The following is a 14,445-nucleotide window of genomic DNA, read 5'->3' on the forward strand; positions in this document are numbered from 1 at the left end:
TGCGTTATTATTGCGACTATACTTTCTCTGACACGTAACAATTTTGGATGGAGTCTTATGATACATACACATCACTTTCCTTTCTAATATATGCGTGTTTTTTGTCAATGTATTTACTTTTGTTTCAAAAGCGAATGTGTTGAAGATTCTAGACGCTTGAGGCTATGACGTCCAAACAATTGGCGAACAGGTTTCTTCTGTGTTGGGAAAGAATTTTATTGTTCTTGGCGATTTATTGTAGCGTCTTTGCGGTTTTCTTACGACAGTGATAGATAATGTGCTACGTTAAATAATGTTGGTGTCGCAAACCATACAATTTTTCTACAAGTCACACTCACTGATTTGACTAGAAATGTGATGATGAAAACTTCACGTTGCTGAGTAGAAACACGACGTCTTTTTGCAAAGTGTCAAGTCTTCTGCTGTTTACTAACCATTGTTTTATTTTTAAAGTAAAACGACATTCTTCATTAAACATCTGTAGATTAGATAAGAATCGTAAATAAACTGCCTTGTAATGACCGTTTCATACCCCCATGGATACTTAGAAAACTGAAGAAAGACATATAAGGTGTAATTTTTATTTGTTGTTTATTCTTATGGCACTACATGCGCTGCCCACTGTAAAAAGTACGTTACAGATCAGTATAAACGATACTATTCTCGTTCACGTGATTTCCTATTCTGAGGTTTATATTTCTGCCAGCTTGGAGCGCTACTGTCGCTATGTATAACAAAAATGCGCAGGACTATCGCGACTGTATGTGTTAGACTGTGAGCGTAATTTGCTAATTCAAGACGTTGCTAAAGCCTTCCAATGGGTTTGGTGATGCAGTGTCTGCAGTTACGCACTCTCTACTAGGTGCTGTTCTCGAATCTACCTACGGCGACTGTCACTGCACCACAAATTTCATCTTTTCTGTTTAGTACAGTCGAGTTACTCCACTCTCCACAGAAAACTCCTCCACCGCCTTTTCAGTGGCGTTGGCGTGTGATGTTTGAAGGGACCGTTAACAACACTATCAGCACTTAATAAAAGTTCCATGTCCTTCATAATTAATTAGTGCGAACTCATAAAGACGTTTACTAAGCGACAAGATCAACGTCAGAGTTGAGAAGATAAACACGCCGAAACTAAGCCATTAGGTGACGCAACAGGAGGTCGTTACAGCTCGCGATAAATGAGGCGCGACCGCAGTTCCGAAATAAACCAGAAGATATCTGCAGTAAGGGAGCAGCTACCGACGCGACACTGTAATGACACAATTGAATTTCCTGCTGCTGTCACACAAATTACGCAAAGAAAATGAAACAGAAAGAATTTCTTCAATATTCGGTGACAGTTACGTCATACCAGATATAGAATATGTTTACCACCTTCTTACTAACATCGATGTTACCGAATGACTGATTCTATTCATGGCTCATGGTGCACAATGCCAGTTGCAGGTTGCCTATCTAACTGCTTCCAGGGGGAAGAAAAACCTTATTTTCAGTATTTAATGTAGCATAAAGCGAGGAGATACGATGCACATTTTGAAAACATTGTTTAAATCCCGTAGGAATGAATATGTAAAAGTATGAATGCCTGCCAAATGCTTAGCACAAATTTCAAGTCTTTGAGAAAAATATCGTTTCTGTAAATACATTAATGAACTTAGTATTCTAAGTAGTATTTAAAAAGACTGTAATTTGCCAATTCTCCTCCTAGAGTAAGTAAGACGACGCGTATTGAGTAGGAGAGATGCTTCATGATTGTATTTTGGAACTGGTTCCTTTGATTATAAAGACAACACTAGGCTATTGGCTCACATCTAGCTTGACAAGCTATTATAACAACCCAAAGGAAACAATGAAGGAGTCAGAATGACAATTATTTTAAATACTTGTGGGAACAGATACAAACGTAAAAACTACATCAAATTGTTCATAGATGTGTAACTAAACTAAGAAAGAAATAACAAGATTGGAAGTATTATTCTACTTTTGTGCAACTATTATTCTTTCTGCTTTTTATTTTCACTTCTTTCGCGAAGTGCAAACATGTTGTTAAGAATTGGACAGTTATCACGCGAGCAACTTTTGCACCCTACACGTTGTAACCAGTGAGTTTTAGATCCATTGCCAGAGTAACTTTCCAGACATTCTACACATTCATCTTGAAACACGTATGTAACGTAGCAGCGATGGTGAGGCACGTTAAAATCTTTGACCAGAGAGCCTATTATCGTGGTTAGTCTGCGCTTGACCGCGCGAGTGTTGCGAGCTGTACGCTAGTAGTCGTCATGCAGAGCAGTCGGTCAGTAGTAGCAGCCCAGTGCAGTTGTGTGATGTAGTCTGTCGGCAGTAGTGGTCTAGTAGTGGGGAGGTTACTATCTTCATTGAATTCCTCTGATTGATTACAGCGCTGGCCGCATTTCTCAATATAGCTTGACTCCAAGAAGCTCAGTTCGATATCCAGTTGTACGCATTCGGCATAATACACACATCAAAAACGTTTTGTATATGAAGGTGGTATCTGTTCTTTCGGACATGTCCGAAAGAACAGATACCATCCGTAACCATGCTGCTCATTAGAATGAAATTACAATCAAATGAATTCCCTCAGCTGCATACAGGCGTTGATATAAGTCAACAGGGACAGTTGAAAATGTCTGCCCCAAACGGGAAGTTTTGTATCACCCCGGTTACCAGAACTCCTGAAGACAGGCATTGACTATGTGTATTGTATCAGAGACACAGTCCATTTGACTGTTCAGAGATGTCACTAAACCCGCCCAAAGATGTCAACAACCATGCATCAGTAGCGCCTATTAGAAGGAGGGGGTCCGACAGCCGATCAGTTCCAGTCATTCCACCAGGAAGGAGGTACACGGCTCGTGTTGTCTGTAGTTCAACCATGCCTAGACGGTCAATGCCGCGATTCGAAAGCGTCCGCATTGTTACTTTGTGCCAGGAGGGGCTCTCAACAACGGCAGTGTCCAGGCGTCTCGGAGTGAACCAAAGCGATGTTGTTCGGACATGGAGGAGATACAGAGAGACAGGAACTGTCGATGACAGGCCTGCTCAGGCCACCCAAGGGCTACTACTGCAGTAGATGACGGTACCTACGGACTATGGCGCGGAAGAACCCTGACAGCAACGCCACCATGTTGAATAATGCTTTTCTTTCAGCCATAGGACGTTGTGTTACGCCTCAAACTGTGTTCAATAGGCTGCATGATGCACAGCTTCACTCCCGATGTCCTTGGCGAGGTCCATCTTTGCAACCACGGCACCATGCAGCGAGATACCGAATGGATCGCTAAGGATTGGCATCACGTTTTCTTCACCGAAAAGTGTCGAAAATACCTTCAACCAGACAATGCCGGAGTCGTGTTTGGAGGCAACCCGGTCAGGCTGAACGCTTTAGACACACTGTACAACGAGTGCAGGAAGGTGGAGGTTGCCTGCTTGCCTGCTGTTTTGGGGTGGTATATTGTGGGCCGACGTACGCCGCTGGTCATGGAATGCGCCGTACGATACGTGAATGCCATCCTCCGACCGATAGTACAACGATATCGGCAGTATATTGGTGAGGCTTTCATCTTCATGAACGACAATTCGCGCCACCACAGTGCACACCTTGTGAATGATTTCCTTCAGGATAACGACATCGCTCGACGAGAGTGGCCAGGATGTTCTCCACTCATGAACCGTACAGGACACGCTTGGGATAGATTTAAAAGGGCTGTTTATGGGCTACGTGACCCACCAACCACTCTGAGGGATCTACGCCTAATCACCGTTGTGCATTGGGACAATCTGAACCAACTTGGGGATAGTGAGTCACGACGAAAACAGGCATGCATCAATTCAAGAGGACATGCCATTGGGTATTAGAGGTACCGATGTGTGCAGCAGTCTGGACCACCACCTTTAAAGGTCTCGCTGTATAGTGGTACGAGATGTAATGTGTGGTTTTCATGAGCAATAAAAAGGGCGGAAATGATGTTTATGTTGATCTCTATTCCAATTTTTTCTGTATAGGCTTCAGAGCCCTCGAAGCGGAGGTGTTGTAAAACTTTTTTGATGTTGATTTATTTAACCTGCAAGTACTACACGTGTGATTTAGAAATAATATAGTACATTATAAGCGTGAAATTTCCACACAGTTGTTACCGTTCTAGGTATGTGTCTTGTCTCCTACTTCTCTCATACAGTAATTCAACTGTCTTAAAGCGGCGGTGTAAAAATGTCTACCATCATCATTGGCCTATCTATTGCTTTCATCATTCGGTGTTTCGTTAATTTCCTTGGGTGTCCATTATACAGGTATAACAATACTGCGCTAAGTTCGTGAAATTTCAGACACATAATTTCGCCTGTCGGTGAAAAAACTCTCTCGTAAAACATGCGAATATTCTCAGAATTTCTACAAAATTTGCAGCGTGCCCGTCATTTGTAATTACTAACTCGCTACTGACAGAATGGACTGCCAGTTAGCGGCAAGTATGAAAACGGAAAATTCAGCTTCTGTCCCACCAGCGGGCCAACTCTCCTACATTTAACCTGATTACCGAACGAATTTAAAAATTTAGAGTGCTGTTATGATGTACTTCTTAACAGTTGTGATCTTATGTTACAGGATTAACACAGTAAGACAAGTATTACTGTTAGAGACTGTGTTTATGTCTTTAGGCAGCGTAACTCATGGCGCGCGGATTACCCAGACTATACTCATCCGGTACTTGAGAAAGAGGGCACTTTGTGACTTGCAAAAAAACTTTGCATCTTATTTCCTTCTACGAATCTTCACGCCACCCTCTGCCCCCCCCCCCTACCTTGCAAAATGATGAAACTGGAAAAGAGTATTCCTTTTTACAATCTCGCTGTTAATGCAGTAAATCTATAGCATCAGGCCTGACGTTTCATCTTTTTTCTACTTTACTACCAATTATACCTTTCGCAGAACGTTTTGCAGACAGTATCCGCATGTACTAGTGAGTTCTCCAGCAAAATTATATCATTGTACGACACACAGAACTATACCGTTGTACTATACATAGTTTAGGAAATATGACAACACTGATACGCGTGAAAACTAGCTTTTGCTTAAAATAGAGCTCAAATTATCCAGGTTATACTCATCTAGTGTTTGATATTGAGAGCACTGAACGGCCTCCATAAACTTTAAATGTATTTTCAAATATGTGACACATTAACTCATTTGTAATCTGAAATTGGAAAATGGATTATACATGAGAGTTTTATTCATTTAAGAACCTGATCACTCAGTGCTTTTGTGGTATGTCTTTCTGACCTTTCATGTGTCTCTCATTTTGCCTCCATAGGCTATTTTAGTTTCTGTACTCAATTTGGTTCCAGGTCTCTTTGATACCCCATTTACTACTTTAATATACAAATAAAATTCAACTGCGGTCCCTAAGTCTGCATCGTCCTGTAAATACAATTGAGAACTGCGTCTGAGCAAAGGGCAATTTCAATCTAACTTTTCTCATGCATGCGCTGTTGCGGCAGAACTAGTACCGACTGAGGCACCGTGGTTGAGGCACCATTATCAGTACTACAGAAATATGTATAATTCAACAAAGAGTGCTAAATGAATTTGCTATATAATCTTGAACCATATCTCAGTTCGAAGATCATAAATTTTCTTGAGACGGAGAAGTTTCTGTTCCTAACTGAACACCGATATGGAAAGCATCGCTCGTGCGAAAACTCAGCTTGCCATTTTCTCGCACGATATCCTGCGAACCATGGGTTCCCTATTCCTAGATTTCCGGAAAGCGTTTGACACGTTGCCCTTCTGTAGACTGTTTACGAATGTCCAAGCACACGGATCAGGTTCCCACACATGTGAGTGGCTCGAGGGCTTCTTAATAAAATGAACCCAGTACATTTTTCTCGACATCGAGTTTTCAACAGAGACTTGGGTATCATCAAGGGTGGCCTAGAGAAATCTGGTATGACAATTCTTATTCTCTGTGTGCGTAAATGATTTGACGGACACGGTGAATTGCAGTTTGCGGTTGTTTGCTGATGGCGCTGAGTTGTGCGGGAAGTCGTCATTAAGTGACAGAATGAGGATACAAGATGACTTAGACAAAAATTTCCAGTCATTGTGATGAATAGCAGCTAGCTCTACATGTAAAAAATGTAAGTTAATGCAGACCAGTATTATGTTAAGATATAGTATTAGTAGTTGCTGATCGATACAGCCAGGTCGATTAAATATCTGGGCGTTATGTTGCAAAGCGGCATGAAATGAAAAGAAAAGTAAACACGGTGTAGGGAAGGCGAATGGTGGACTTTGGTTTATTGAGAGAATTGTAGGAAAGTGTGGTTCATCTGTAAAGTAGGCCGCCTACAAACATTAATGCGACCCATTGTTGAGTGTTTGGGATCACCACCGATTAAAGGAAGGTACGGAAGCAGTTCAGAGACGGGCAACTAGATTTGTTACCAATAGGTTCGACCAACACGATAGTATTATGGAGATGCTTTGTGAGCTCAAATGGGAACCCGTGGCGGGTAGACGACGTCCTTTTCGCTCAACATTACTGAGAATATTTCAAAATTGGCTCTAAGACTGACTGATGAACGATTCTATTGCCGCCAACATACGTTTCGTGTAGGGATCGCATTGATAAGAGAAATTAGGGCTCGTACGGAGCATGCACGTAGTCGTTTTTGCGGCGCTCTGTTTGCGAGTGGAACAGGAGAGGAAATGGCTAGCAGTAGTACGAGGTACCCTCCGCGTTGAACCATACGATGGCTTACGTCGATGTTAATGTAAAAAGCCCGGGAAGCGCTTGGTGTGTCTGTGGATGATGATGTTTGGTTTGTGGGGCGCTCAACAGCGCGGTTGGCAGCGCCTATACGAATTCTCAATATTTACGCGATCCAATCTCGACAATTTCACGAAAGATGATGAAACGACGAAGACAACATAAACACACAGTCTCCGGGCTGAGAAAATCCCAAACCCGGCCGGAAATAGAACCCGGGACCCTGTGATCAAGAGGCAGCAATGCTATCCACTAGACCACGAGCGGCGGACACGTGTAAGAATGAAAGTAATTTCAGTAAGGGTGAGGGCTATAAATTTCCAGCGCCGTTGCTTCCCGCCTCCGAGGATGTAAGTAAAAAATGTTCAAATGTGTGTGAAATCTAATGGGACTTAACTGCTAAGGTCATCAGTCCCTAAACTTACACACTACATAACTTAAATTATGCTAAGGACAAACACGCACACACCCATGCCCGAGGGAGGACTCGAACCTCCGCCGGGACCAGCGCCTCAGACCGCTCGGCTAATCACGCGTGGCGAGGAAGTATCCAGCCATGGTGCGCAAGGAATACAATGAGCCACCTCTGCGGAACGAGAGATCTTTTCTGGTTAACATTTCCCCTCACTTTCTCTGCCCGTTGTCGCTACAAATCCGATTCTTTACGCACCGAAAGTATTTGAAAACTTTCACCCATTTACTCCACTTCTGCAGAAGGAACGTGAGAAAATTTCCCTTTTTTATCTAAACGTGTCACGTATTATTGACAATGTTCAACTAACCGGTAACCGAGGACACCAGAAGCTCCTAAAGAAGATTCCAGCAGAGGAGTCGAAAAGTCGATTGTGATAAAGGAATTGCTAACAGTATCGTGATGTGTCCTGAAATGTACCAAGCTTTGTCTGAGAGGACAACAACAACGCATACCTGCAGACTTACATAAAACGCTAGTCTGCACTGAATGTTTATACCAATCTTAGAAGATTGGAGAACCTATACAGAAGGCTTTCCTCTACCGATGTCATGATAATGACCACAACCCCAATCTTCACTAGTGATTTCTACGGTGACCGTACCATAAATCTTTGACTTGTTTCTCTTCCTTCCTTCAATCCTATTGTCCTCAATTTCGACAGAACTAGTCAACATGCAAAGACAATGCAAGCAACGAACATTTGCAAAAGTCTTAGCAAAACAAGTATATAGTCACTTATATTATGTCAGCTCTGTTCTACTTTTCTTGCATTTATGAATGACGGCAATTCTGCCTACTCAGGGCTGTGACAAGATGGACAGAACAGTGTTCAGTCATTCGGCAACGTTATCAGATTTTACTATACTGTTGCAGAAGAAACTGACGAATAAACTGCATTACAATGATAGCATTCTAGACCCAAAACGAGTATTGATGAACATCTCGTCAGACACCAGGATTTAGTAACCACCTCGATACTGGACAAAAGCTCACTGTAGAGAATTTCATTTTGAAGAAACTTTCAGTGTTGTCCAAGCATCGTTGTTTTCTCTTCCGAAGGTTTAGAATGAAGACGTAAGACAGAACTGTTGGAGGTAATTTTTGTCAGCAAATCATCTTCGCGTAATGCTGTATGAACGTGAATGTGGTACGGAAACAACAAACTTTCTGTTTCATAGTCAGTGTATCTATTCTACGGCAGATTTCAATGGGTCCTCTTCTAAGCATCGTCATTCATCAGCTTGTAAGTTCATTCTCTTCTAACGTAGTTCATCATTACAATTATCTTCGTACTTCTTCCTCTCATTCCTTTCATTTTTCCCTCCATAAATCTCTGCCTCAGAAAATTCCTATGCAGTATACATTTCGGAAAAAAATATTTTCCTCTTTCTGATCACTTACGCCTATCACGCAGAATTCCACAGATAGTAATTATTTACCTTGCAACTGAATCCGCTGTATTCTTTGTGCAGAAATATGTTGGTTGAGATTTAATGCTTCAACCATATCTGCATTTACGTCTTCCCTAACACGTCTTCTAATTGGTTTCCTAGGATAGCGGGTCGTTTCTGCTTGGCCGCTAATGTCAATATGTGCCTCCACGGCCGACATGGAAGTTCTCTCTCAGCATAGCTCGCTCTTCATGTCGGTAGCAGCGCTATGAGTGCAGCGGAAAGCTAACCGAAGTGTCCCGGGCTCGACTCCCATGCCGGTCGAAGATTTACTCCACTCGGAGACTGGATGTTGTGTTGTAATTGGGTTAGTATCGTCATAATTGATAGTTCATTACGGAGATGGCTATATGGTCGCGTCCAGAAAGTCAATGAATTAAAATAAAATCCGTCATCATCCTCCGAGTGCCACAAACACGTCAAAAGCTTCTCAGTTTCATAGCGTCGACAGCTCCCACTCGCTTCGTGTCACTGAAGTGACATGGCATGTTACGAAGAAGACCTTTTTAACAGTATCACTCAAACGACGCAAAACTAAAAGGAAACATGCAAACAAAATTTTTCACTATTGAGTTCATTTAAACATTACAACTACTTCTCCTTGTTCTCATATGGAATTACGAAGTTAGATGTTTTACATCTCCTTGCAGCTTCCATGCTACGCAGATTTCCAGGTTATGCACACGTCACTGTACTGACGGCAGATCTGTCGGAGTGCCTCCGTGGAAAAGAAAAAAAAAAAAACTATGCAATTTCCAGCAGTACCAGAACGCAACTGTGTAACGTGGATGGGGGAAATGTTGAGCCTCAGTTAATTTCCCGGTGGCCGCATTTATCGGACTTCTGCGGATGCCATGTAATAGTAAGGAAGCCCAGAATTGAAACCAAAGCATAAGACACTTTCTGAAAGAATGTAGGATTACACAATGACCAAGTGTATGAGCACCATAAATTTGCATCATCCTAAGAACATATTTTGATGTTCTTCGAATACAAACACACGAAGACAAGTATTATGTATCAAAAAAACCATAATGAAATGTACATGGTGAGTAGTCATACTCTCCTCTTATCTCGAAGTTTAATTGAATCTCATTATTTTACTAGCAGACTTCCTGCAAGCATTCGCGTTAAGTTCAGAAAGGGAGTCAGCTGTACTCTCTGAATACTATATTACAATTCTGATCTGCGCAGGATCTACGATAAAACTCCGCCATACTGTGTGCCACTAAATTTATCTTGTAACTGCATTAATAAAAAAAGATTAACACCTATGCGTAATAGAGGGATTGGAAAAAAATATAGAAATACCGCGAGAAATGTATGCTTGAACATAAATGTCTTTGACCACGATCGGCAACAGTGCAATGTCCCCAGTGCGTTGTAAATGTGAGTGGTGGTGAGAATATTGCTCTGTCTGGACGTTAGTTCATTATGTCGGAGCTAAATTAATTCGAACGTGGGTATATTATTGGTGCTCTTATGGTGGGTGCTTCCGTAACCAAGAGAGCGAAGTGTTTGGTGTTTCGAGAGACACCGTATCGAAGATTTGTACCGCACACAGGGAAAGCGAGAAAACGTCATCCTCTACAAAAACGTGGACGAAAGTTTAAGGTGACTGATGGTGACGGACGTTCCTTGAAGAATACTGTGAGGAAAATAAGATAACTACAGCTGCAAAAGTCAATATAGATTTTAATTTAATACTTTCGAGCGCATTCAGCACCAAAACGACACGATGGGAGCTCCATAAGCGGGGAAAACTGGAATTCCGAACCACTCATCAGTGATGCAAATGCCTGTAACAGAAAACCGTGGTGACGAAGGCATAGAACCTCGATTATGAGGGATTGGATGGAAGTTAGTTGGTTGAAAGAGTATTGTTTCACACAGTTTCCAACTTCTGGTTGAGTTTACGACTCAAGAGTGAAACACTGCAGGGTTTGGCGATGATGTGGGCACTCATATCATGGTGTTCCATGTACCCCACAGTAGCTCTGCAAGGTCGTTTACTAACAAGGTTTATGCAACTATTTTGGCTGAGCAAAAAAAAAAAAAAAAATGGCTCTGAGCACTATGGGACTCAACTGCTGAGGTCATTAGTCCCCTAGAACTTAGAACTAGTTAAACCTAACTAACCTAAGGACATCACAAACATCTATGCCCGAGGCAGGATTCGAACCTGCGACCGTAGCGGTCTTGCGGTTCCAGACTGCAGCGCCTTTAACCGCACGGCCACTTCGGCCGGCTTTGGCTGAACAGAGTCAGTCATTGGTACAATGTTTGTTCTCAAATGGTGCTACTGTTTTCCAGGTCGACAGCGCTCGTGTTCACACAGCTCGCATTGTCGAGGGCTGTTTTTGTGAGTATAAGGATTTACTGTCTCATCTCTGACCATCGCAGTCACCAGATCTTAGTATTACTGAGCCTCTGTGATCGACTTTGGAGAAAAGTGTACGTGAGCGCTATCCTCTTCCGTCATCGTTGCATCAACTTTCCATTATTTTGCAGGTAGAATGGTATAAGATTCTCTTGAAACCCATACAGTACATACATTTATCCACTGGAAGATGTTTTCAAAACCATCGGTTTTCCTGTGCCGTATTACAATGGAGAACCAAAGGAACTGGTACACCTGTCTAATATCGTGTAGGGCTCCCGCGAGCACGCAGAAGTGCCGCAACATGACGTGGAACGGACTAATGTCTCAGATAGTTCTGGAGGGAACTGACACCATGAATCCTATGAATATGTTTCCAGATATGTTCACGTTTGAGGAGTTTGGTTACCATCGGAAGTGTTTAAACTCAGAAGAGTGTTCCTAGAGCTACTCTGTAGGAATTATGCACTTGTGGGGTACCGCATTGTCATGTTGTAATTGCACAAGTTCGCCGTAATGCACAATGGACATGAATGGATGTAGGTGATCAGACAGGATGCTTACGTAGGTGTTACCTGTCTGAGTCGTGTCTACATGTATAAGGGTCCCCACATCACTCCAATTGCACAGACCACACACCATTACTGAGCCTCCACCAGCTTCAACAGTCCCTTGATGACATGCACGGTCTATGGATTCATGAGGTTACACATCCATCCACTCGATACGTTTGAATGGACACTATTCAGACTATACAACATGTTTCTAGTCATCAATAGTCCAATACGGTGTTGACGGGCCCAGGCGAGGCGTAAAGCTTTGTGTCGTGCAGTAATCAAGGATACACGAGTGAGCCTTCGGCTCCGAAAACCCATATCGATCACGTTCCGTTGAATGATTCGCACGCTGACACTTGTTGATGGAGCAGCATTGAAATCTGCAGCAATTTGCGGAAGGGTTGTATTTACGTCAAGTTGAACGATTCTCTTCAGTCATCATTGGTCCCGTTCTTACAGGAACTTTTTCCGGCCGCAGCGATGTCGGAGATTTGATGTTTTACCGTATTCCTGATATTCACGGTACGCTCCTGAAATGATTCTACGGGAAAATCCCCACTTCATCACTACTTCGAAGGTGCTGTGTCCCATCAATCGTGCGCCGACTATAACATCACGCTCAAATTCACTTAAATCTTGACAACTTGTCATTGTAGCAAAAGCAATCGATCTAACAACTGCGCCAGACACTTGTTGTTTAATATAGGCGTTGCCGACCGCAGAGCCGTATAGTGCCTGTTTGTATATCTCTGTATTTGAATACGCACGCCTATACTTGTTTCTTTGGCGCTTCAATGTGGTTATAGTAATTTATCCTCTTTGCGATGTTTCCAAATTTTGGAAACCGGTAGGTTTACTGCCACTGTTTTACACCAGTTGTTATAGAGTGAGGGCGACTTTACCATTTGTGTTGGTTTTCGGAATTTACTAACACAGAAGGAACGGTACATTCACATCTTTCTAAAGAAAGCCCAGTGCTCTTTTTACAATGCAATTTTATAGAATGTAATTTTATTGAACGATCAAAAGATCTTCACAGATATAGATTCAGCTAATTTGGAAAACTGTTTCTTTACTGACGAGATTGTCCTGGCCTACCCATCAGACATCCCAACAGCTTCAAGACGAAATGTGTAACAAGTACGTGCTAAGGTACCACAAAGAATAATTTTTTACAAAATGCAAAGATATGATTCATAGATAATCTAATAAGGCTTTCAGGCTGCCAGATTAGGACGTTTTCCTTTCCATCGCACCTGGAAGGTGAGGAGGGGAGAGATAGTTTTTCCCATGAATTAGAAGGCAGTCAATGTGAACACAACAGGAAGTCTTAAGTTCCTACGATTGCCTACATCCCTACAACGCAGAAGAAAGCATTAAAGGATGCTTAGACAACGCCAAACATGTTACTTTTTTTATTAAATACTTAACTGTACCAATCTACATTCGTAGGATGGTAAACAGTTTCAGCTGTGCATGATGGATAAGAAGAATGCAAATTAAGTAGAAGAAATCTTCTAAAACGAGATACAAGTTGCTTTATTAATGATCTTAAAACTCACATGCATTGAACTCTAGTTCATGCGTGATAGATACTTAAAATTTGAGTTATTGTTATTTAAAAGCATTACGAATGTTATACGCTTCTTACCGGAACTAATCTTTCCAAGGAATAGCGAACATCTATCCTGCAAAAATTTGTGGATAATTTTGGCATGAAAAAAGTTTCAGTATTACCCCCACGTGAGCAACTTGTTTTAGGCCTTTTATATCTTATATCTTTCTAAGTGACTGACACAATTATGAGTCACACTGGCGTAAGTAATTAATTAAGAAAAATATTTACTACACTGTATACACAAAACGAAGTGTTTCCCTGTTTTCATCGAAGCGACTGAAGTAAAGGCACATTTCAGCTGAGTAACCGTGATGTTACTATTACCGATGCGCAAAGCGGAACTGCCGATTTTACAAAAGTTGATACTGTATGTATTGACTACTGGTACGTAAATACAGCTTCAACAGCTGTGTAGATCTGTGTAGCACATCACATATTTCTAAGCAGAATTTTTGAAAGTCATTGTCATATCAGCGCCAGTGATAAAATGGCAGGCTTTTCCAGAATAATACGCTCGAACCCTACAGCGCCAGTGACTGATGTGGCTATAGTGAGTATCTTTACTCACTCAGAGAATTCAGAGTGGGTAAAACGCCCACTCTATATTTAAGGGAATATAGACTGATGTGATGAAAATCATAGGAAACCTCCTGATATCGTGTTGGTGTACTGCAGCAACTCAACGTGAGATGGACTCAACAAGTCTAAGGGAAGTCCCCTGCAGGAATATTGAGTCATGCTGTCTCTATAGCCGTTCATAATTGCGAAAGTGTTCCCAGTGCAGGATTTTGTGCACAAACTGACCTCTCGGTTACGCCCCATAAATTTTCGATGGGATTCGTGTCGGGCGATCTGGGTGGCAAAATCATTCGCTCCAACCGCCCAGAACGTTCTTCAAACGAACTGCGAACAGCTGTGGCCTGGTGACATGGCGCATTGTCGTTCATAAATACTCCGTCTTGGTTGGAAACATGAGGTCCATGAATGGCTGCAAATGGTCTCTAAGTAGATGAATGCAGTCAGATGACCCAGTGCGTACCATATAAACACAGCCGACACCAGAGCGCCTTGTTGACAGTTTGGTCGAAAGCTCCGTGGGGACTGTCCCTCACTGGAACCATACCATCATATCTCTCGAATGATAGTGCGGCCATATCAAAGTGGGGTAGCAGG

Source organism: Schistocerca americana, chromosome 3 (genome assembly GCF_021461395.2).
Source record: "Schistocerca americana isolate TAMUIC-IGC-003095 chromosome 3, iqSchAmer2.1, whole genome shotgun sequence".
NCBI classification, from domain to species: Eukaryota; Metazoa; Arthropoda; class Insecta; order Orthoptera; family Acrididae; genus Schistocerca; species Schistocerca americana.